Below are 23,177 nucleotides of genomic sequence, written 5' to 3' on the forward strand. Positions count from 1 at the left end.
TGCTCTGGACGTCTCTCATAATCTCTCCAGCAATATTGTACTCTATCTTTCTTGTACAAGTCTTAGTGTTCTTCTTTTATCATAACTTCAGTCAGAGTAATTGCTTCCATATTTTACTCGAGCATTTCTTTTATCCAGTTTTATGTCAAACAGTATTATATATTAAAAAAGACATCCACATACTTAACACAAGATAAAAAACACTGAATTATATCCACTACCCACAGAAGCATTAGAATGTTAGTGGCATAACCAAACAGCAGCAATGACAGTTAATCACTTAAAGGTGTTTTATATTAACCACCCTCCTCCATTTATGTAGTATTGAGAAATGATTTAATAGGGAGTCAGCCATTACGAAGAGATTTTACACCTTCACTCAGTTAAGATGATAAAGAACATTCATTTAAAACACCTTGACATCCCTAGCACATATTTATGAAGCTTAGATTTTTAAAACATTTTTAAAATACATTGCTTTAAAAAGTTACACTTTTAATTACCATGGCAGTTTGAAAGCCACAAGAGTTGTGTGACATTAAAAGATTTACAGATAAAGCAGTTGGAAGTTATATTAAACTAATCAGAGGAATGCACAACAACATCTACAAACCAGTTACAATCACTTCAATTTTCTCTCTCATTTTTGGCTTTCCATTCTTAAATAAAGGAAGCAGAAGAAACTTAAGAATGACCCTAGTTAGGTATATTAGTTGAGATAGCTTTTGCAAATTTTAAGCAAACAGGATTGTGCTTCTAGTGGTGTCCATCCAGTTTTCTAGAGTATAAATTGGATACCTACTTGGACAATTCTCTATTCATTACTGAACTGTGGAAAGGAAACACAGAGGTGGCATTTTCCTTTTAAACCATGTAATGCCTTGTAGCCAGATTCCAAAGCATCAAGGAAAGATTTTTTTTTTTTTTTTTTTTTTTGCTAGACAAGCTGTCGTAATTGAAATGAAGTCTAATCAGACTCATTACTGTTTTCAGCAATTTGCACCACCAAAGATGCTTATTAGGTAACAGTGTTTAATAAACCGCTCTTTAGAAAACTACCAGTAATGAGCTCTTAACAGCCAATCTTTAGCGTGAATGTAATGTGAAAAGTGTTCCTAGCGCTGAATAGATTTTCACATTTAGTAGTGTCATAATTAAGCTCAAGAAATCAGTAGCTGTGATGTTAGATTTACTGCAATATAATTTTTTCAAGTGTATTTGAAAATACACTTGTCTCATATTGAAGCTAAATTACATTTCATATTTCCAGAGCAAAATTTTAGAATACTTTAAAAATTATCCTACAGAGGCTCAACTGCAAATGGCAATAAGGATTATTTTTGGGGATCTACATTCACAAGTCAGGTATCCTCCACTAGGCATGCAAATTGCTCCCTCCTCTTGTCTTTGTTCCACTGTGTACTACACCATCTGTAAACTATTTCCAGTCATTAAGATACAAATAATAAATTTTGTTGTCATTAGCTGAGTGATAATGAACAAAAGTGACAGTTAAAGAAGTGATACTTGAAGGAACATTGGCCAGTTCTCACTTCACAGTAACAGCTGAAAGTGCTTTATATGAAATAGCCAGCAAATTGCTTTATGTCCCTAAAGAAAATAACAAATGCTGTTTTTTCTATATGATACCTCAAATGCCATTGCTTCATGGTAGTTATTTAGCCAACAACTATGCTCATAGTATAAGAGAAAAAAATGTAACTCAGAAAATGTAACATTGTGACAGATATTATTCATAAAACACAGTAATCAGTGAAAGGCAGAGATTTGTCATCAGTTGGAAGTTCAGTTTAGCGTGATAACCACCCTCAATATACTAGTCACACCCACAGAAAAATACACTACCAACGCTACAGAAGACATAACAGAAAATGGATTGTGCATATGAGATCTATGCTAATTAAAAATCCACAGAGTGGATCTCTGGGAATAGTCTCTGTTTTCATTCTCTCATTAGACTGATTTGTGCATGACATAATATGTGTTTCTAAATTATAAATAAGAAATGCAGCAGACCATTGGTACCTTTGGGCTCTCTTGGACAAAACATATTATGATGCAAATATTGTTTTGCTTGCTAAAAATTATACCAAAGAGATTCTTTGAAGTTGCATTCAGGATATTGTGAAGACAGCACATGAAAAAAATGAGTGATCAATAATGCAACAACCAAAAAAGTAGACTCTTATTCTCTTGATCTCAAATTTTATATCAGAGCTTTATGATAAGATGTTAATGAGAATTTCATTAGTGGATAATTTCTCTCCTTAACACCTTATTATTTAACCTAACCCCCCAAACTTCAGTAATCATAATTGAAGCCAATAAGCCTCCATATCTGTTCGCAGTTTTCTGAATCAGTTGGGCTCTGAGAACTGAGACTGCCAAATTAATACCAGTTCATCTGATTTTGTGGGATGTACTTTTTTACATTACAAAGTAGTTTGGGGGGGGGGGGAGTGAACTCATTCCCATGTGGGTTCTTATAGCTATCAGATCAAAATATCTTTCCGTTTCTTAATTTGTACTCCGATGCAAACAAAAACAAATGCTGCTGCATCAAAACTATTACACAAGCCCAACCACTGTATTTTTAAACCTCTTATTGTTGGAATTTTTCTTTCTCTTTCTTTCAAATAGGCAGCAGAAGCTAATAAAGGCCCTGCAGCTTCTTTGGAGTGCCTCCTCATATACTTTTGAATAATGCATTAAACTTCACATCATTTGAGTGACAACCTAATGCTCTAAGATACAGAACACATGTTTTTTACTGTTGATTTGACTAGGAAAGCACGGATGCTCTGAAATGTCAATTACTTATCAATAAATCCTTCACTGCAGTATTATATTAGATATCACAGTCTACAAGTAATTTAAAACCAAGGTTTTAGTTGGGAACTGAAATTCACACCAAATGTTTTAGGCATCTCTATATTTACTTCACCTTGTTCTAAACACAGGAAAGAAAAAAAAACTTCACCACAACTTTCTTCCTCATTCTAAGGACCCTTTCTTGGACTTTTGGGCTATGAACTTACCCTCTATTTGTAATAAAGATTTTAAAATAATAAACTTGCTTGTCTATGACATTTTATACAGACCTCTTAAGTGCTTTACCAACCTTACAACATGTTGGTGGTCTAATCATATGAGAGCTGAGCAACCACAACTCCTATCTTCCATAACAATTGAGAGGTTTGCCATCTGAGAGCACTGGGTTTGTTGAGGCCTCAGTATGGAACCTTACATACACACCTAATTGCTAGGGTTACAGTTGCAGGACCATGTCCTATCTGTAAGTATCACATCACCCACCACTGAAATATTACTGCCCCAATATGAAATGCCATATCCGTTTACTTCCACACAGCACTCCCACACAACAGTTTAGGACAGGAAGTGAGTGAGCCAGGAAGATTGTAGGTGTTGGTGGACGGACAGGCAGACATTCTAGCTGGAATTTTCCCAAAACATTAAGGCTACCTACCTACCTCTCATGAAAAGAGCCATGGAACTTTAATGAACACAAAGTGGCCAGGACCCATGCTTGAAATCCCATCTCTAAGAACATTTTGGTGGAACAGTGCATGCTTAACATAATGTTGAAGGGGTATGCCATGGAATTCCTATGAAATACATTTTGCATTCAGTATTGACTCAAGGCTAGATTGTGGTTTGGCTTTTATGTACCCATGCAGGAATAAAGGCAGGACTCACTATCCCACTTCATGACTTGCATAAATGGCAGGCTGGAGTTACAACCTCTGTTTTGGTCATGGAATAGCTAGGGTCTCTACTGAGTTCCTTACATAGAAGCAACTTGTCCAAAAGGGGATAGAAGTAGGCTGACATTGCTAGTCTGTCACTTTTTACAGAGGTACAGAAATTATTTACCACCATCACGATCACATCCTGGAAACTCCAAAGGTGCAACCAAGTCACTCCACTTTTGCACTACTTTTTACAACAGGCTGCACTTAACAGACACATTGTAGCCTTTATAGAAGAGAGTGCCACATGGCTCACCAAACACTTCCTGCAAAGCCTTAGGGATGTTGCAGACATAGGCAGTGAGTCGTATGGGCCCATAGTGCCCAGGTTCCACCCATGTCAGGCTGGGTCTCTCCCCACAGCACCACCTACCAGCCCCAGCACATCTCCCCTCAGCATCTTTGCTAGCTGCCTCACCTGAGAGAGCTGACCTGTGTGCTGCCCTTCCTTCAGCAAGCAGCTGTGCTCTTGCTTGCTGGCTGCTGCAGCCTGGCTATAGGGAGCAGTGCTGGCAGTAGGCTGACTGCTGTGTCTGCCAAAAAGACAGGGAGGAGGTACATGATATTCCCTCCAATCACCAACAGGCAACTCCAAGTAGAGTCCTTCCTGCCTGGGACTTGTGTAGTATCAGGAGTGGGGAGGGGGGAGCAGAAGGGAGAGGAAGGCAATGTGTGTGGGGGGGGAGGGGGAAGGGAACACAACTCACTCTGGCCACCACCAAAAATTTTAAAATCTGACACTTCTGGTTGCAGTATGTTTGTGCATGTCTGTCTATACTGCTAGGCTTCGTCTTGACTGAGTTCTTCCATCAGAAAATATGCTAATGAGGGGCTCACTGGAACAAGTCACAATCTCATTAGCATATTTTCTGCCATTTCTTTTTGCACAAGGGCTTTTTGCATAAAAAGAAGCCACGTGGACTTATTTTTTGGCGCAAAACCCGTTTTGTGCAAGATCCTTATGCCTGTCCTAGAGAGGCATAAGAATCTTGCACAAAACAGGGGTTTTGCGCAAAAAAAAAAAAAAGTGCACACATTCTTTTTGCGCAAAAACGCTTGTGCGAAAAGTAACAGCAGAAAATATGCTAATGAGAATGTGACTTATGCCACTGAGTCCCTCATTTGCATATTTTCTGCCAGAAGAACTTGCAGTCAAGACAAAGCCCTACTGAAGATGGCATTATCTGGGTTTACTTTGTTTTGTTTTTTGAATGAAAAAACAATACAGGGCCATCTCACATAGTGATGAGTTGAAGGCTGTTTGGTGTAAGGTGATAATTCCCTCAGTAGATGTTTGATTTATTGTATTAAAGAGGGAATAACTATGGTCTCAACAATTCTAGACAACATTTCCTTCTGTTATATCACTGTAGCTGTAGGCTACCATTTACAATATTATATGTTTGCATAACAGCACAGAAGACTGGCTATGTGAGATGCTTCTGCAAGAGGTCTGGAATCCTCATTGTTGTAGTAGAAAATCTCTCTCATTAATTCCTTTTATGAACTTGTGGCCACTCCCATGGAGGTAGAAAAGCTCTTGTGTTCCAGTTTAAGTGTGGTGCATAATTTCACAGCAAAAATTGCTTCCTACAAATAGCTTCGAAATAACAAAACTGACAAATTCCAAGTTTTAGGAAACTTTATATATATATAGTATTGTGTGTGTGTGTGTGTGTGTATATATATATATATATATATATATATATATATATATATATATATATATATATACACACATATGGTATTGTGTACATTTAAATATATACACACACACACACACACACACACACACACAGGAAAATATATATGAGAGTGAGAGGTATGCAAGCTGGTTTGGGAGAGACTGAGGACAGAGTGTGGCAAAATGGTGGGTAAAGTAGTACTTGATTTTAATTTCTTTTTTTTAAAATTTGTGTTTGCTGCCTTTCCACTCTAGTTTTTATTTATTTTTGCAAATTTTGTGTCTTTTTAATGGCAATAATGCAACAGAGACTCAATAAAAAAATAGAGCAGATAGGCAGTTGTGTAATGCTCAGTATAAGGGCTGCAGGGGAATTCCTGCCTGACCTCTCCAGCCAATTAGCTTATGTCCTGAAGTGTGAAATGTGAAATACATCCCTTACTTTTATACTTTGGATTCTATGTTTACATTTTATAATGGATGTCGAAAATCTACAAATGTAATGCTTGGGGCTAGGGGATACACACAATACCATATATCTTCCTCATGTCTGGAAATAATGGCACAACTATGTTTGAAATGGAACTCAGAAAAAAAAGTATATGGCCAAGAAAATTCTTGAATTACATTATCCTGACATAGACTACACGGACTCTAATCCTAAATACACTTCCCTTAAGTAACTCTAAATTGGCATATCTTCCCAAAAGTCACATATTGTACTGCATCTGAGAGGAATTATTTTTGGAATATAGTTCTTCTGTTCTTAGAAGAGATGGAAAAAGAGAAAGCACTGTGCAGGTGTTTGCACTTTACACTCTATAAACCTTACCATGGAGGGAAATGGGATAGGCCATGGGATTTCCATGAACTGCAAATACTGGTTTATCAAATGCATTTCTCTCCTAGATCGGTCATATTTGCTCTTTCCTTTTGTCCTATTCATATCACCACAATATTTTAGCATAAAAGCTGCACTAAAAAAGACAGAGAAAATGTACATGGTTGAAAGAGAAAAAAAAACTATTAGAAAATAGGGTGGTTAAAGGAGTTCTTTAAAAAAAAAAGTTTCACCACAAACACATTCCTGGTTTCTTTGTATAATTAGGGCAGGGGTGGGCAATAATTTTTAAAAGGGGGCCACTTCACAAATTTATGAAGTGACCCTGGGCTACCTTGGAAAGGGTGGAGCAGGAAACTTCTCTGCTCTCCCACCCCAGATTTTGTTTTAAAATAGCCGGTGTTTCTTTCTAGCCGCCAAGCACCCTTAGTGGGGGGTAGGAGACTTTGCACGCTCCCTCACCCCCAAGTCTTGATTGGCCTGTGGGCAGGAGAGCAGTCAGGCAACCGTGGGCTGGATCCACTGGCTTGGCGGGCCAGATTCAGCCTCTGGAGGCCCCTTGACCCACTCCGATTTAGGGCCGGACTGTGTAATCACCACTTACTTAAGAGTGTAGCACTGCAGTGAAAAGCACAGTAAGGCCCAGAAAGCATTTGGGCACAACTGGCTCCTGGGAAATCCATGATCCAAGAGGCAGGGGTGATGGAATAATTTTTATTCTGATGTGCTGAGAATCATTAAACCAAACTGTTCACATGAGAGACACCATTTCACTTCAGGGGATATGGCAGAACCCCCCTACACTCCTAGTTCCATCCAAGAAATCCCCATCTGCAGTTCACGCCACCCCACTCACTCCAAATGGCAGAATAATTCCACAAACTAACATATAAAAATGGTGGTCTCTGCTACTGTCAGAATATACTATCACACAAGTCAAAAATCTGGGATGGATACCAGGAGAAAATAAAAAGATTAAGGTGATTGTGGAGATTAAGAAGCAACTTAATTAACTGGAAGTTCTGAAATCTGGAGAAACTATTGAGAGATGGTGGAATCTCTGACCTTGTACTTTACTGGGTACTTCCAAAATCCTAACATTGGCCTTTATTTAGCCCATGGCCTTACTTTAGAATATTTCATTTACACATGAGTATTTCCCAAAAGAATCTGGTTACTTGTGTACTAAAATATATCAGTTTTATGCCATTTTTTAAAATATTTGCCCAAAACATAAAGAAATATATCTGTGATTTAATGAAAAACTCTTCAGGCTGGTGTCCCATCTTGTTCATTCTATGTCAAAAAGAGGATTAAACCAAGAGGTTTGCCACAACTGAACGAAAAGATACTTGATAACAAATGGTTAGAGGTCGCAGGCTGATATTTAAAAGGTAAGGTTGCACCAAGGTAGCTTTGATGGGCCATTTTATACTGAGAATAATCAGAGATGACATTTCTTAAAAAAGGTCTGGATTGCTAAAGAGAAGGAATGCCCTAAATGCATCAATGAAAGCTGCTGCTGAGCATGACTGCTTTCTTCATATTTTAAGTGTTTTTGAAGGAAAGACAGTCATGCTAGAAATGTTTTTTCAATAAATCTCTGGCGAGTACTGGGCATGTCCAAGATCAGTTACATAGCATACTCTTAGAATGATTAAACTGTCTCTCCCAGTACTTTAAACGATATACTGCCCAGAAAAGACTCCCATGCATCACAAACTAAGAATAATAGCTGTGGTTGTTAGGCTAGAATCAACTTGGGGTTGCTTTGGCGCGCACATTGCCCTCATTAGAAGGGGTCTCCTCAAGGCACACTCTTCCTCTTGTGGAAGGTGTTCAGTTAGATTGAACATCTCCCAAGTATGGCCTCATGTTGAAGATTTTTATATGAATTGTACAAAGACATTTCCAGCCTATAGACATTTTTTAAATTAAAAAATATACTTGTGAGATAGGTGTAGCCAAACAGATGAAGAGAAGTTCCTGTGTTAGATAGGGAACTTGAGCTTATAAATGTATATGCTCATACAGTTAGTTTATCCATGTTTGTAAGATCATACCTATAATATGTACAGCTATCAACAATGTATGCATAGGGAAATTATGGAAAATGTTAATTATTATACTCTACAAACTCCAGCTAAAACTGAGATTGAGGTTAGGCCAGATTCTGCCACCCTTATTCACACAAGCAATACTCTACACCTATGGTGTCCAACCAGTTCTGAAGCAGTAGCCACTATTGTAGCTACTGCTATAGTGAACTAGCCACACTTAACTGGCCAAATAGCCACGTTGTTCAAGCCAACTAACCACTCACACGTGGCTATTGTGTTGGACACCTCAGTCCTACACCAAGGTAGGCAATAAGCAAGCTGGCTATGGTTCGCCAGGGGTCACTGTTTATTTGAGTGATCACAGGTATAGCTGCTCACGGCTCCCATTGGCTATGGTTCCCCATTCCTGGCCAATGGGAACTAAAGGAAGTGGTGGCCTGTCCCACACTGCTTCCTGCAGCTTCCATTGGCTGGGAATGGTGAACCATGGCTGTGAGAGGCTGAACTAAATGAATTAAATGCCTGGTGGCCTGCCCTGGCAAATCATGTCCAAGCCCCTGGACCACTTATTGTCCACCCATGACCTACACTAGGAGTAGTCTCATTGAAATCACTAAATACAAGTTCCACAGGAAAAAGCTTTCCCTTGGGAAATAACTGCAATCACTAAGAGCAGAGCTCATCTTCAAAACACTTTGCAGCTGGATAATAATTTTGGTTTTGGAATAGATTTTTTGGCTAAGGCAGAAAGATTTAGCATTCTCGTGACTTCATGACTTAAATTTGCTGAATTCCTCCTGTAAGTTCTTCAGCTTCCTTCTTACAAAATCTTTGATAATTAGCAAGCTTTCCCAGACACATTTATCAAATGCATCTCTCATGACAAAGGAAATCAAACTGAAATAAAGAAGCATTCTTAGTGTTGACTGCAGGCATTTAAGATTTAATGGCAGCCCACGCCTTCACAGTGCCTTTCACATGGAAGAGATAATGCATGTGAAGAGAGACAAAATTGTAGGTTTAGTCATGTCAAAATTTGATTTATGCCAAAATAGAGATCTGAGGTGTCAACAACAGCTATATAAGTGACAAGTGTTAAACTATCCAAAAGAAGTAAATTCTGTAATTATTTACCTCTCTGTAGCTATATCAAGTCTGTGATCATCTCTAACACAAACCCATATTTAAAAGAATAGCAGGAACCATATAAAATGTTCGAACTCTAGATTCACATTTTAAAACGGGGTTTACTCTCTCTCAGCATTTTTTGTTGCTGTTGTGGAGACATGACTTTTTGCCATAAAAAAAATTAATAAAACTGAAGTACCTCTGATAGTATTTCAAGTAAACAGAACATCAGCAGCAAAGCACTGTGGCTAAATATGCTGGGAACTCCAGCATACAGTCATCTGCAAATGGACAACTTCAATTCGATTCCGGGCACCATTGGACGTGCTGAGAATTCTTCTCTCTTCACGCCAGGGGTTTGCTCTTTTAAGCACTGCTCCCTGAAGGGAAGGGAAAACTAGAGAAAGAAGATTTCCAATGACCCTGCACAGATGAATGAATGTGTCAATGGTGAATATTGGTTCAGCTTTGAAACAGGGAATCCTGCAGTGGTCTCTCTGCTTCATCCCCACTAGTGAGTGCCACTATGGACCTCAATGTGAAGGAGCCTTTAGGGGACAGATAATAAATGAAAAAAACACCAATAAAATGGTTTAAGAATAATATGAAGGCATTTTTCTAACTATACCTTTAAATGACTCCTTCGTAATTTTCTCAGAGTTTCATGTCTTAAGTCTAGGCATTTGTATCACTTACACTATAAAAATAAAAGAAAAAATCCCAAGGATTCTTTTCTATTTAGTCAATATTAATTGCTAATATAACAACCATTTAATGTGCATTACTTTTTTTTTTTTTTTTTTTTGCTGTACTATAATCCCAGTCACACAATTGTTTTAACTTTCTCTCTGTTATGGTAATTTAGTCATACCTTTTCTATTGGTTTTACAGGGGGAAAAAGGCTAGAAATATACAAAAACAAACAAGAAGAGGAAAATACCGGTTCTGTTTTGTGTTCAGCTGTGTTAGAGGCAGGAATATTTGCCTAAAGTAACAGCAGAATATGCACATATCTCTGAATGCTTTTTAGTTCATTTTCATTCAGCTATCAGTCAGTCACACTACTGTGACATTATATAATTTCCTAATCATACTTAATATCCATGCTTCTATCACTAGTAAATCCAGACAACATACATTTCAATAAGCAGAAGTCTGATTATTTAAATATGGTGTAGCACAGCACTGCTCGAAAGCTATTTTTATGACTTTTTCTTCCTCACAAAAATTAATCTGTAAAGCAAAAATATATTAAACAGTACCACAGACTTCCAGTAAGCAAAACTGATTGTGACCATTCCCAATACATACTGTTTTTTTCTTGCATCTTCATTCCAAATTAATTATAGAGGTTTTTTGTCTGTAAGAGAAGTGCTAAATATTTAGTGAACTCCTTGCAATACAGTTTTCTCTCTCAGTATGTCAGAAAATATAACATACTGGTTGCTTCTCCCTCCTTTTTATATACATACGTGGTAATGAATTCCCTAGAAAAAAATCAATTCTGCACAGGTTGATATACCTTGAAACGAAGGGGCACAGTCAATCTACGTAATTTCTACATACTAAGGCTTTAATAATTTAATTAACGATACGCGTTTGAATCTGTCTTAACATTAATGCTGCTGAGAACACAACATATTTAAAAAATATCTAAGGTGAGAGATATATTAATATATACTGACCACTCTCAATTATCCATATATCCAGGGGGAAATTTGAATATGTTTGAAAACCAGGAAATTTTCAATGGAATCAATACATGTCATGAAGCACAACTGTTTCAAATGAAAGAGTTTGGATTTTCCTTTGATACTGCATGGGATTTACCTTCCTTTAAATAGTAAAGAATAAACGTAAAGTAATAACTTTAGACAATAAGTAACATCTTCATGAAATGTAGGGCAGATTTCCAATTATATAAAAATTAATTTGCTTAATCAAGCTACAAGGAGGACAACAAGTTGAACTAGAAAAAATTCCACTACATTAAATAAAAGATTATTATTCACAAGAAATATTTCCAGTGTCAAACAGCCTAAATGCAAAAATGTGGAGAAGAAAATCTATTTTTACAGCTATGTGAAAACTTCTTCTTCCACTTTATCACACCCATTTAGCAAAATACCACCGCCTCCCTCCCCTGCCCCAAGTATAACACTGAGTTAGTTTTTGAATCAATTAAATTTTAGGAGAAAATTTTCAGGTATAAGATTTAAATAAAGACAGGTTTAAAGTTTCTATATGGGTACAGTGGCTGAAATCTTTTCACTTTCTGATACCAGCTACATGTTTTGTTAGTCTATAAAGTGCTGTTGTTTTTTTCCTGTACAGACTAACTCGGCTACCCCCTGAAGGATTTAGTAAAGTTCACTGAAGAAAAAAAACTGTGTTTTGGCATAAATTTGGAATGAAATGGGTATAGATGAGTATGGCCTCCGCCTCCTCACCCATGACCTTCCCATGAATGGTTATAAATGCGAGAGGATACAAATGAGATGTTTCCCAATCCATTTCCAGGCTGCTTGACATCCACTGCTTGAGTGTTGCAAACCTTCAGCCATCAGCTGTAACAGTGCACACATGGAACAATATTTTCTCTGTCATTGGCAACCAATTTGGATGACACTAACTCTGAACAATCATGTGGCTAAACCCACACTTTATACATTATCTGTGAGCTTACCAATAAGAGCTATACATTTTAATTTCAGTCACAGTGTGAGTCTGACACGGTTTGCTGTCTTGCCAATGCACAGTGATCAGAGATAGGCCTGCACTAAAATGTTTGGATCTGTGTATAAACTCCTTCCAAGTTGGGGCTCTGTCTAAATCCAAAGTTCTAGTTCAACCCATCCCTAATATTAATTCAGTTCAAGTCAGAAATTGGATCTAAATACAGGTGCCAACAGTGTTGTAAAGGGAACCCCCCCCCTCCCCCATCTCAGGTGTTATAGGTGTTTAGGTGTAAGATGTTTAAGAATCAATGGGAGTGAGCCAAACAGGCACTTTTGAAAATCCTGCAATGTACCTATCTGTGCCTCTGGGCATCTAAAGCCTTTAAAAATCTAATGGCCAGTCTCCCTAGTAATCCTAAAATTGTGATGCTACCAGATATCCATAGCTAGATCACATGAATATCATGCTTCAAGGAACAGCATGCTGCAGCTTGAATTCACATGCTAAAAAAACTGAGTTAAACAAAGCCAAAATATTAAGCCAATTCTTTGCCATTTAAGTTAATGGAGTTACACCAGGAGATAATATGTTTTGTAATAGGTACTTAATAATAGTACCTAATCAGTATGGCAAAAATCATTTCTAGGTGACACAAGCACTTGTTTGATTTGGTAAGGCAAATTAACAGAGAATCAAAACTTAAGGGGAGAGATAAAGTGCGTCAATTTCCCACTGTTAACTAAGTGTTAATGTTTAAACAGTAGCATATAATCATCTAGTCCATCTGGGCATGCTCCCTTCAAGATATGAAATGCTTTGACCAGCCTCTGAGACTTGTGCAGTGCTAGCAATACACCTATGGACACACCTTTGAGGTTTAACTAGGAGAGAGGAGAAGAGATTATTGCACCCCATAACTAGAGTCCAAACATTTGTCACAGTACAAACTATTAATTCAAAATGAAATAAGAGTTGTTTGTAGTCTGCAAGCTAGCATTATATAGCACACCTTATAACTAAGACATACATGTTACATTTTATTTGTTTATTTAAATATATGTTACTCTTCTAGGTACTAAATAGATATAATTATATCACTGAAGGTTACAATGAATGTTCCTTCTAATCTTTTCCATCCATGTGTGGATTTTTTCCATCCATGTGCAGAATAAATGTTTATGTGCACCGAGGCATGTGTGAAAGTGCACCGCCAGTAGAAACAAAAAAAATGTAGCTGTGCGTGCTCTGCTTATCAGCTGGGCATCATTTGAATCTCTCACCACAGAAGCACACAGGGAACATTGGTTACCATCTTAACTTTTTAAAATAAAAGATTTTTGTATGCATTTAATCCAGATACAGTACAGATCAGTGTTTGAATTGAGTCAATAAGTCTACAAAGCTGATCAGGTGCAGCTTAGTTTTAATTGCATATTGTGTGCTGCTATGTATGTCAGATAGCAGCTCTGCTGAATTCGTACCTGCTTGACAATAAATCTGGAAGTTACTCAAGTGTACTGTAGCCAACTGTTAGATTTAACCACAGTCACAACATACTATTAGTGGCATTCAGCCAATCTCTCAAAAAACACAAATGACCCCAACTTTATTCTGAAAACTCAGTTTGAAAGCCAATCTATTCCCTAAAGTAATTTTCAGCACTGCTTAAAAAGCATGGAAAAATCAGATTATAGTAAATCAGGTTATGTAAATGTTACCATAATGTAACTTCCAAAATAACTTTATAGATCAATTCAAGCAAACTTCAAACACAGATATCTCACCTTTTGCACAGCACTGCACTAGAACCTGAAATAATTCTGCTCTCAAATTATCAAAATCATATAAGATGCCTGTAGAAAGTTTGATACAAAAAGATTCTTGTACACCGAATGACTTTATGTCTTGAAAGCATTACGAGAACACATTACATACAGTATCTGATCAACCTACTGAACTATATGCTGTGTTTTTTATATCTGTAGGTACAGAATAAGTGGATACCTTTAACAAACAAGCTCTTACAAGATATTACCATGATCTAGAGTATAAATCAGTTTTTCCTCTAATTTTTGCATAATGTTGTCAACTTCCACAAGAAATAAACAAAGTATCTGTTTACAGTTACCTGCAAATGAAGCACAATGCCCCATACATGTCATTACATGACACAAAACTATTGTAAGCCTGCCATAGTTCCAGAAAAAAAAAACCCACTCAGGCCAGGTCTACAATACACATCTATATGGCTACGTCTACACGGCAGGCTTTTTGCATAAGAACAACTGTTCTTGCGCAGAAACTTGCCTGCTGTCTACACTGAATGAGCGTTCTTGCGCAAGTAAATTTACAGTACAGCGCTGGAAAACAGGGCTTCTTCAGGAAGAGTTATTCCTATCCCCACGAGGAATAAGCCCTCTTGCGCAAGAACTCTTCTACAAGAAGGCAGTGTAGACAGGCAACATGATTTTCTTGCACAAGAAACTCCTATGGCTAAAATAGCCATCAGAGCTTTCTTGAGCAAAAGAGCGTCCACACTGCCATGGACGATCTTGCGCAAAAGCACATCTCTTGAACAAAAGCACATGGCAGTGTGGACGTGCTCTTGTAGAAGACCTTTTGCACAAGAACTCTTGCACAAAACAGTTCTTGCTCAAGAAGCCTGCAGTGTACATGTAGCCTATCAGTATAACTACTTTGCTCAGGGGCATGAAAAATTCACACCCTTGATTGATGTAGTTATAATGACGTAATGCACTGTAGAGACTAAATCAAACAGGAGAGTGCCTCCCATCAATATAGCTACCACCTGTTGGGAGATGGATTAATTACAATGGCAGGAGAATCACTCCCATTGGTATAGTAATATCTGTACTAAAGCTGCACTGGGGAAGATACCCGGCTGTAGAGCTGTACATGAAGGCAAGGTAAGGAATCCCCATCAGACTCTCCCATGGACTAACAAGACACAAAATCAGCAGCACACTATTAAAACATTATTAAGGTGTAAGCTGGTATATTTTAATGATGCTACCGACCCCATCACAAAATGATCAGATACATTAAAAAAATAAAATGTTCTCAACTATTTCAAAAGAAAGAACTCTGTACTACTGCTTCCATTTCTTTAGTCTTGACAATAGTGTGATTGCACCATATAGTAATTGAACAATCAGCTTACCCATTTAGCCTATTGCTTCCAAACAGTACAAAGGCTCAGATTTTTAGAGGCATTTAGGCATTGTTCCATTCAGCAATGAAGTGGCTGACTTAGGAGCTCAACTCTCTTATTTTCAAAAGTGAGTTAGGCACTTCAGCTTGCTGGCACACCTACATCACCTTTGAAAGTGAGAAACTTAGGGTTTTTTGGCATTTTACTATGCTGACAAAAGAATGCTCTCTCATTGGCGTAGTTAATCTACCTCCCGATAGGCAGTAGCTATTATGTCAATGGGAGACGCCCTCCCACTGACATAGCACTATCTACACGGCAGTGGGAAGTAGGTCTAGGGATGTTAACGCTTATCAGGTGATGCCTATCAGTTAATCGGTGGCTCAGCTGGGCTGGAGCAGACCTCGTCCCACCACAGGTGGGGGAGGGGACGGGACTCCAGCCCAGCTGGAGCAGTCCTGTGTGTCCTAGTTAAGCAATTAATTGGTTAAATACAGTGTTCAATGGGTTAACTCAGTAGTTCCCAACCATTGGTCGATGGACCAGTGGCAGGCCACAAACTCCTGCCTGCCAGGCCACGGCACCTTGCAAGGTCATACCCCCAGTTGCTAATGAGCCCACCCTCTGGGGAGCTCCCCTTTCCCTCTAAGGTGTGCACCTGTGTGCACATTAAATATTCTCCCATGGTGACTGCAGGCTGCCCTGTGGCTGGAGCTGGCCCACGGTGAGGCTGTCTCTACCATGTTGTGGGCAGCATGTTTGGGACCAGGGGGTGGAGCCTGCATGGCCTAGAGCATCCCGAGGAGGGGTGTCCATGATTTCCGCCTCTCCTCCGGCAGGTCCTGGCTTCCCCTGAGGGTTCTCCCCTGCCAGCTCCAGCCTGCACCACATCTGGCACTTCAAAACATCCCAGGGTGCCGGTCGGAGTTGTGTGGTGGGAGCCGCGCTCCCTGACTCAAGCCAGCGAGTGTCAGGGGAACTAGTACTGCCCAGCTATTGGGTGGGTGCCATGAGCCCGAAATGCACACGGGCTGAGTGACCCTGCACCTCTAGACCCTGACTGTTATCAGCCTTGGGAGGAATTCTCGAGCCACCAGAAACATTCACCCACCTGTGCTGTAGACACCGCCAATCCTGTGCATGTGTCGAGGGCTGGGCTACTGCCAGACTTGGCAGGGCAGGGGCAGGGTCTGTTACCAGATATGGAAGAGGGCTTTGCAGCATGGTAAGAGGGCTGCGTGGAGTTTGGTACAGCAACCTTAGAGCAGCTGTGACCTGTGCAGCAGCGCTCAGCTGGTGCTGGTAGGCAGCACAGGACGAGATGAGGAGAGCAGGACTAGTGCTGGGGGGCTCTGGTGGTGGGGCTAGTACTGGGGGTGTGTGGGAGTAGGGCTGGCACTGGGGGGCTTTGGGGATGAGGCTAATATTGGGTATTGGGGGCTGGCACTCGGGAGGCTCTGGGGGGTTGGGTGCAGTCGGGCTCTGGAATCAGGAGGCTGGTGCAGAGGGGGTTTGGTGAGGAGCCCTAAGAAGTGGGGGCTGGCACTGGGGGGAGTTTGGTACAGGGGTTAGTGGCTGGAGATGGGAGGTATTGAAGGGGTAAGGGGCTCTAGGGGTTAGGGCTGGCACCGGGGGACTCTGGAGGCCAGGGCTTTTGGTGGACCGGTAACATTTTATTTAAATATTTGCATATTAATTATATCAGTCCACCAAAAGTTAGTGAATGGGTATCAAAAAGGTTGGGAACCACTGAGTTAACTGATTAAACGGGATTTTACATCCCTAGTTAAGTTAGTGTAACATTCAAGGGGTATGGACATTTCACACCCTTAAGTAACATAGTTTTATTGACACACGTCTGTAGAAGCTTTAAATTCCCTCTAAGCTGCATGGCTGCCCAGCAGTCTACTATGTGCCACACACTTCAGGTGCCCTTCTCCTCCACCCGCCCCCCTCCACTATCATGCTGCTCCATCTGCACCCTGGAGCCTTCTACGTGCTGTGCAGAGCGTAGGGGAATAGGGGGGTCACTGTATCCCCCCCCCCCTTCTCCTTCCTCTGTATTCCATCTCCACAGAGTGTGGGGGGAGGGACACTAAGGGGCTCAGGAATGGAACATGGAAAGAAGCTTGCTAGTGGCTGCTGCTGTGTCTGAACAAGTAAACATCAGACTTTTGAGTGCCAATCTTCTTAAAGGGGCAATGCATCTCACACACACACACACACACACACACACGTCCATATTTCTGGACACTTCCTGCAATACACATATATTCTCTTTAATTTTCGTTTTTGACTGGTCTGTGCATTTAATAATTTTTAATTCTCTCTTACACTTAAATTTAATTCTTTAAGTAGCGAGTTCTAAATAGGGATGTGAAAGGATGGGTGAGGCTTACCAATTCCAGTTAACCGGTAACTCGTGGTGGCCGGAGCAGCTCCCCACCTGCCATGGACAGGGGGCCCACCACAAATAGGGGCTGCTCTCACCCGGAACAGCTTCTGTTCACAGGGAGCCTGAGTGCCCCACAGGCTGGGGCTGCTCCAGTGTCCAGTGCAGCCACTGTCCACAGGGACCCAGACCTGCCATACACAGGGACTACTCCACTGCAGGCTGGTAGCCAGACCCAGTGAAGGGCTCAGGGCAGAGCCCCACATTCTGGGAGGACTGGAGAGGTCCCCAACCTGGATCGCGCTTTAGTCGGTTAACTGGTTGAACTTTAGTTTAATCTAACATTTAACCAGTTAACTGATTAGAGCTAGGGATGTAAAATTCTGGTTAAAGAGGGATGTAAAATCCCAGTTAATCAGTTAACTGGTTAAATGTTATGTTTAACAGGTTAACCAATTAAGCATCATGCCAGCAGGAACCACTCCAACCTGGCTGGAGCAGTCCCCGGCCTGCGGAGTTGCCAGCTCCCTGTCCACTCCCGTGTGTGTGTGGCTGCTCCTGGCTACCAGTTAACCATTATTGAGTAAGCATCACCTTTTCACATCCCTAGTTCTAAAATGCCTAACTTGTCCTGGCGGGAATACTTATATCTAAGGTAACTTTTGAAAAATATATACTTTATCTATGTTTTCTGTCTACTGCTGGCAAATATCTGAACATTACCTCGATACTGGTGTACAAAACAAAATTCATTCTGCACTTGGATGAAACAGTGTTGTAGACCATACTTTACTCTCCTAACTCAATTAGGTATTGAACCACTGAGTGGATATCTTTCAAAATCTGGGCCTAACTTTCTTCCAGAATTGGTTGCAAAGGGTAGTAATTTACTGCTTTATATATTCGAGTGGAACATAAATTAGTGCTTAACCGAAACATCCATTGCAGCAAGTAATGAAGGTAGTCTGAACTGGTGGCTAGATGAGCTGTTTTCTTGCTACAGTAACTCAGTTAAAATACTATCTAGCTGGTTAAATGCATTTCTATTTAGACTACAGGTACTTATTTAGGACATCTAAACCATGCCTTCACTAGAGGTACTTTACTAGTATAGGATTACAGCAAAGCACTTCTAGCATGGATACACTACATAGTGGCAAAACCCAATCTCCCTTCCTCATTAGCCAAATTACACCAGTAAAAGCAACTATGCCAGCAAAAACATCTACACTAGGAATTTCTGACAGCACAGTTAAAAATCAGGGATCACACACCTGTGACCAACATGGCAATGCCTGCAGAAGTATGTAGACATGACCTGAGTTACTGCAGTGTAACAATTTTCAATAAATATTTATGTATGTAAATTCAGCATCTGAATTTGTGCATTATCTAGTGAATTAGTTAGATACAGCACCATCATCTTGGTATCTAACTATTAAATTCCTTGATTTCAAATAACCTCTAGATTTGCACCTGCACTAGGAAAACTGCTTAGCACCCCCAATTCCCATTGTCATCAACAAGAGTTGCAAATGTTCACCATCCTTCAAGATTTGCCCCAAGGTCACTATGAACATAGAAAGACCTTCTCACAATGACTGAATGGGAGTTTTATCAGTAAGTCTAATTTAACCAGTATTAGTCCCATGATTAACAGGATGCAACAATGCCAACAGGCTTGTAGTGTCATAACAACATGTAATTCCCCAAAGAATGGTGTAGTGATCATAATTACAGAGAAAGAGAGTAGATAAACAGAAATAAACACACCAACAATAATGACAACAGATATATAAGGAATCAACAAATAGTAACCAACACAGCAGAAAATTCTCCAGCGTAACAGCACAAAAACACCAAAATCCATAAGCTTAAAAAAATCCTAAAGTAACAGTGTAGAGCATTATTTAAAACTTTGCTTTAAAGTTCTGAAAGTCAAGCCTCCAAAATTTAGACCATTGCCCTCAAAAGACCAGCTCATTAGAAAACCCCAAGGTTCCATAGTGGAGTAAAGATCACACATTGTATGCAGTGTTGCAGTAACTATACCAGTCCCAGGGTATTAGAGAGACAAGGTGGGTGAGGTAATCTCTTTTATTGGACCGACTTCAGTTGATGAGACAGCTAAGTAGCTCAAAAGCTTGTCTCTCTCACCAACAGAAATTGGTTAAATAAAAGATATTAGCTCACCTACATTGTCTCTTTAAGGATTATATGGTTAGATCTAAAAATGTTTGGAGATCCATCATGACTACTTTCCACAATACTCTTTAAAATACCTAATATTTTCATTCTAAGAAGCTGAATTGCCTAGGTCAATTACATTTCATAAAAAATATATAGCGTCTACCGAAAAATATGCTGTATACTTTTTAATTCTTCCCTGTAATTTGAGAACTCAGAACTGTGGCCAAGAAAAATGAAAAAACAAACAAACAAACCCCACACTATTTTACAGCTCCTGGACTATGAATGTCCATATATTATTCTTCTGTTTGTGTTCTCTTTGCTTTTTCAATCTAAACCACAATAAGTTTTGAGTTATAATTTCATTTTCATTTTGACATGTTTGTCTTATGGCATTTGTTTCCCAAATCTCTTTTGGAAGTCTACAGCTGATTAAGCACACTTTGATGCTTAAAGTAACAAAAGTGCAGTCCAGTGGAATTAAATGCAGTCATGTTTGATGCTAAAATAATCTTATGAATGCAGAGTTTCATTGAATAATAATAATGGAAAAATCTCAGAATGATCAGACAAAAATTGTTGGGCTCAAAGAAGACCTGGAATTTTATTCTGAACCTGTCGTTAAGGACAGGCTCTCTCAACAGCTTTCCAGTGCTCCCAGCAGAACTAAAAAGCACAGAGGAGGAGGTAGCTGACAGATGGGTTGGACAATAGTGCATTTTCCTGGTGGTAAATATTGTGAAAGGAGGAAGTGGAGGATTACAATAATTTTCGGCCAAAGGGAACCTTATTGGCCAAAGTACTGGGTGCCAACAGGAATGGAATGAAAATGAAGGTATTTAAAACAGCGATGTGGGGAATGGGGGGGGGGGTCTCTGTAAGCTATACTGATGTTGCCAGTCTTAGGCTACGTCTAGATTGCAAGCCTCTTTCGAAAAAGAGCATCTAGACTGCAACCAGTACTTTCGAAAAAGCAAGCCGCTTTTTCGAAAGAGCACCCAGGCAGTCTGGATGCTCTCTTTTGAAAAAGCACAGTTTGCATTACATAGCGCCTTTTTTCAAAAGAGCACTTTTGAAAAAAGGTGTTATTCCTCGTGAAATGAGGAGTACCACCGTCGAAAGAAAAGCCGTGTTCTTTCGATTTAATTTTGAAAGAATGCAGCTGTAGTCTAGACTCAGGTGAAGTTTTTTTCGAAAATAGGCTACTTTTTTTGAAAAAACCTGCAGTCTAGACACAGCCTTAAAGGGCACCTGCAGCATTGCCCCACTTTGAAAGTGAAAATAAAATAATGGAATCTTCATCCCTCTTTCATGTACCATTTCTAGGGGTTAATTCAAGAGCGCAGTGCAGCCTTACAAAGTTGCCAAAAAAAGTTACCAGCCCAGGCACAAAATCTGCTGACATCAACCTACAGTGATGACGAATGAGTGATGATAATAATAAAAAAAAATCTTTCTAGCATATGGAAAAAAATAATTTTTGTGAATTAAGTAAAATTTGGCAGGGTTAACATAATGATTTTCGCTTTCAGAGCCGTCCAGGATGGCTGCTGCTGTGCCCCACAGTCCTTTATGGGACTCCAGAGCAGCACTGAGACTTCAGGGAAAGGTTACTGCTTCATCAGACATCATGGCAAGCACAGTGAATTACTAAAGGGTATTTCAGAACTGCTCCTATTACCTATTGTGTACACAAGGTATGACACACCAGTCCAAAATACAAGCAAAGCATATTTATATTTATATTAAAAAACCTCCTAAAAATCTAAACCTTCCAAACTCCATACCAAGTGCATTTAATCAGAGTGCCATCCAAGTAATGGGAAATTATGGGAGAATGAGGTAACTGAAGCCGTGTCTACCTTAGGAATATAAATGATTAACTGGTAAGCCTTACCCTTAACAGATAAGGCTTACCAGTTCCAGTTAACCAGTAAGAGCTGGAGCACCCCTCCCCCTGCCCTGGCGTGGAGTCCACAATAGCCTTTCTCTGTGGTGGGTCTGGCCCTGCCCACTCCCCCTGACACAGGTGACATGCTGTGGCTCCTCAGAAGCGAGGCTGGCAGGGGTTGGTGGCCTGGCTCCCAGGGAGGCTTTGCTGCAGGATCTGCAATATAAAGCTAAGCTTTATACTGCATAGCTCGCCATGCATGTAACCCCTAAGATATTTGGGTAACCTTTTAAAACCTCTTTTTACATCCCTAGTCTACACTGTTGTAAAAGTACAGACACTACATGTCCATCTAGCATTGGTATAAAGCTCAGTGTAGATGATGAGACAAGGCTTAGGCAAGGACAGCAGGGTGTCTTACACACACACGAGCTGTAGGGTATATTCCTTACCCAATTCTCCACACACCTACACAGTGCCTCTCACATTTACACTGCTATCATCTGCAGTGCAAGTTCCTGCCTCCCCAGTCCCCGCCAGAGCCTTTCCTCATCTCAATCAAAAAGCTCCACAGGGAGCTGCTGTAGCCTTTCACCCCTGATGGATACATGCTGTGGTAAGTCAATGTAGACATAGCCTGGGGTAGAAGACATTGGAATGCTTTGGCAGAGGTGACCTGGGGTGAGATGGAAGAGGTTAGGAGCCAAGAACATGTATACTTATCTAGTTCCTCAGTGTTACTCACTTCCAATCATTAAGGGTTATCAACAGCACTACACTCTTCACATGACAGCCGCCAAACAACAGGGAAGCAATACGGTTGATACCACTGGTAAAACATAAATCCTGTACATAAACATGCACACTAGTCATTCCCATCTACTTTGATACTATGAGAAAAGCTCTTTTTGGAAAGTTAAACATTTATTATTACTATTACTATAGTGCCTGGGAATTCCAGTCATGGACCAAGACCCTATTGTGCTGTGGATTGTACAAATACAAAAAAAAAATCCTTTCCCTAAAGAGCTTATAATCTAGGAATAGGATAAGATGGATACATACAGGAAGATGGGAAGAACAAGGAAACATTATGCCCTCCAGCACTACCCATACCCCTGTGTCATAACATTCTGTTGTGCTCTGAAATACCCATTTAATATATTTATTTCTAAATGGCCACTTCATATGCTATTTATACATAACCAAAAGAGCTTCTTCCTGCATGAACTTTAAGGATGTGGCACAATGGGTACAGATATTCTTTAAGGACATTGGCAATTATTGTCACCATGCCTCCTGAGAGGCAGTTCAAATTGCTTAAAACTTTGATAATGATTACTTGCTTG

General features: G+C 39.9%; 1 protein-coding gene across 2 annotated transcripts in view; it reads right to left on the bottom strand.

The window, feature by feature from the left end:
- FIGN (fidgetin, microtubule severing factor) overlaps positions 1 to 23,177 on the bottom strand; it is a 118,065-nt gene that overhangs the window by 16,122 nt on the left and 78,766 nt on the right. The window lies entirely within an intron of this gene.

Source organism: Pelodiscus sinensis, chromosome 7, assembly GCF_052426305.1.
Source record: "Pelodiscus sinensis isolate ZL-2025 chromosome 7, ASM5242630v1, whole genome shotgun sequence".
NCBI classification, from domain to species: domain Eukaryota; kingdom Metazoa; phylum Chordata; order Testudines; family Trionychidae; genus Pelodiscus; species Pelodiscus sinensis.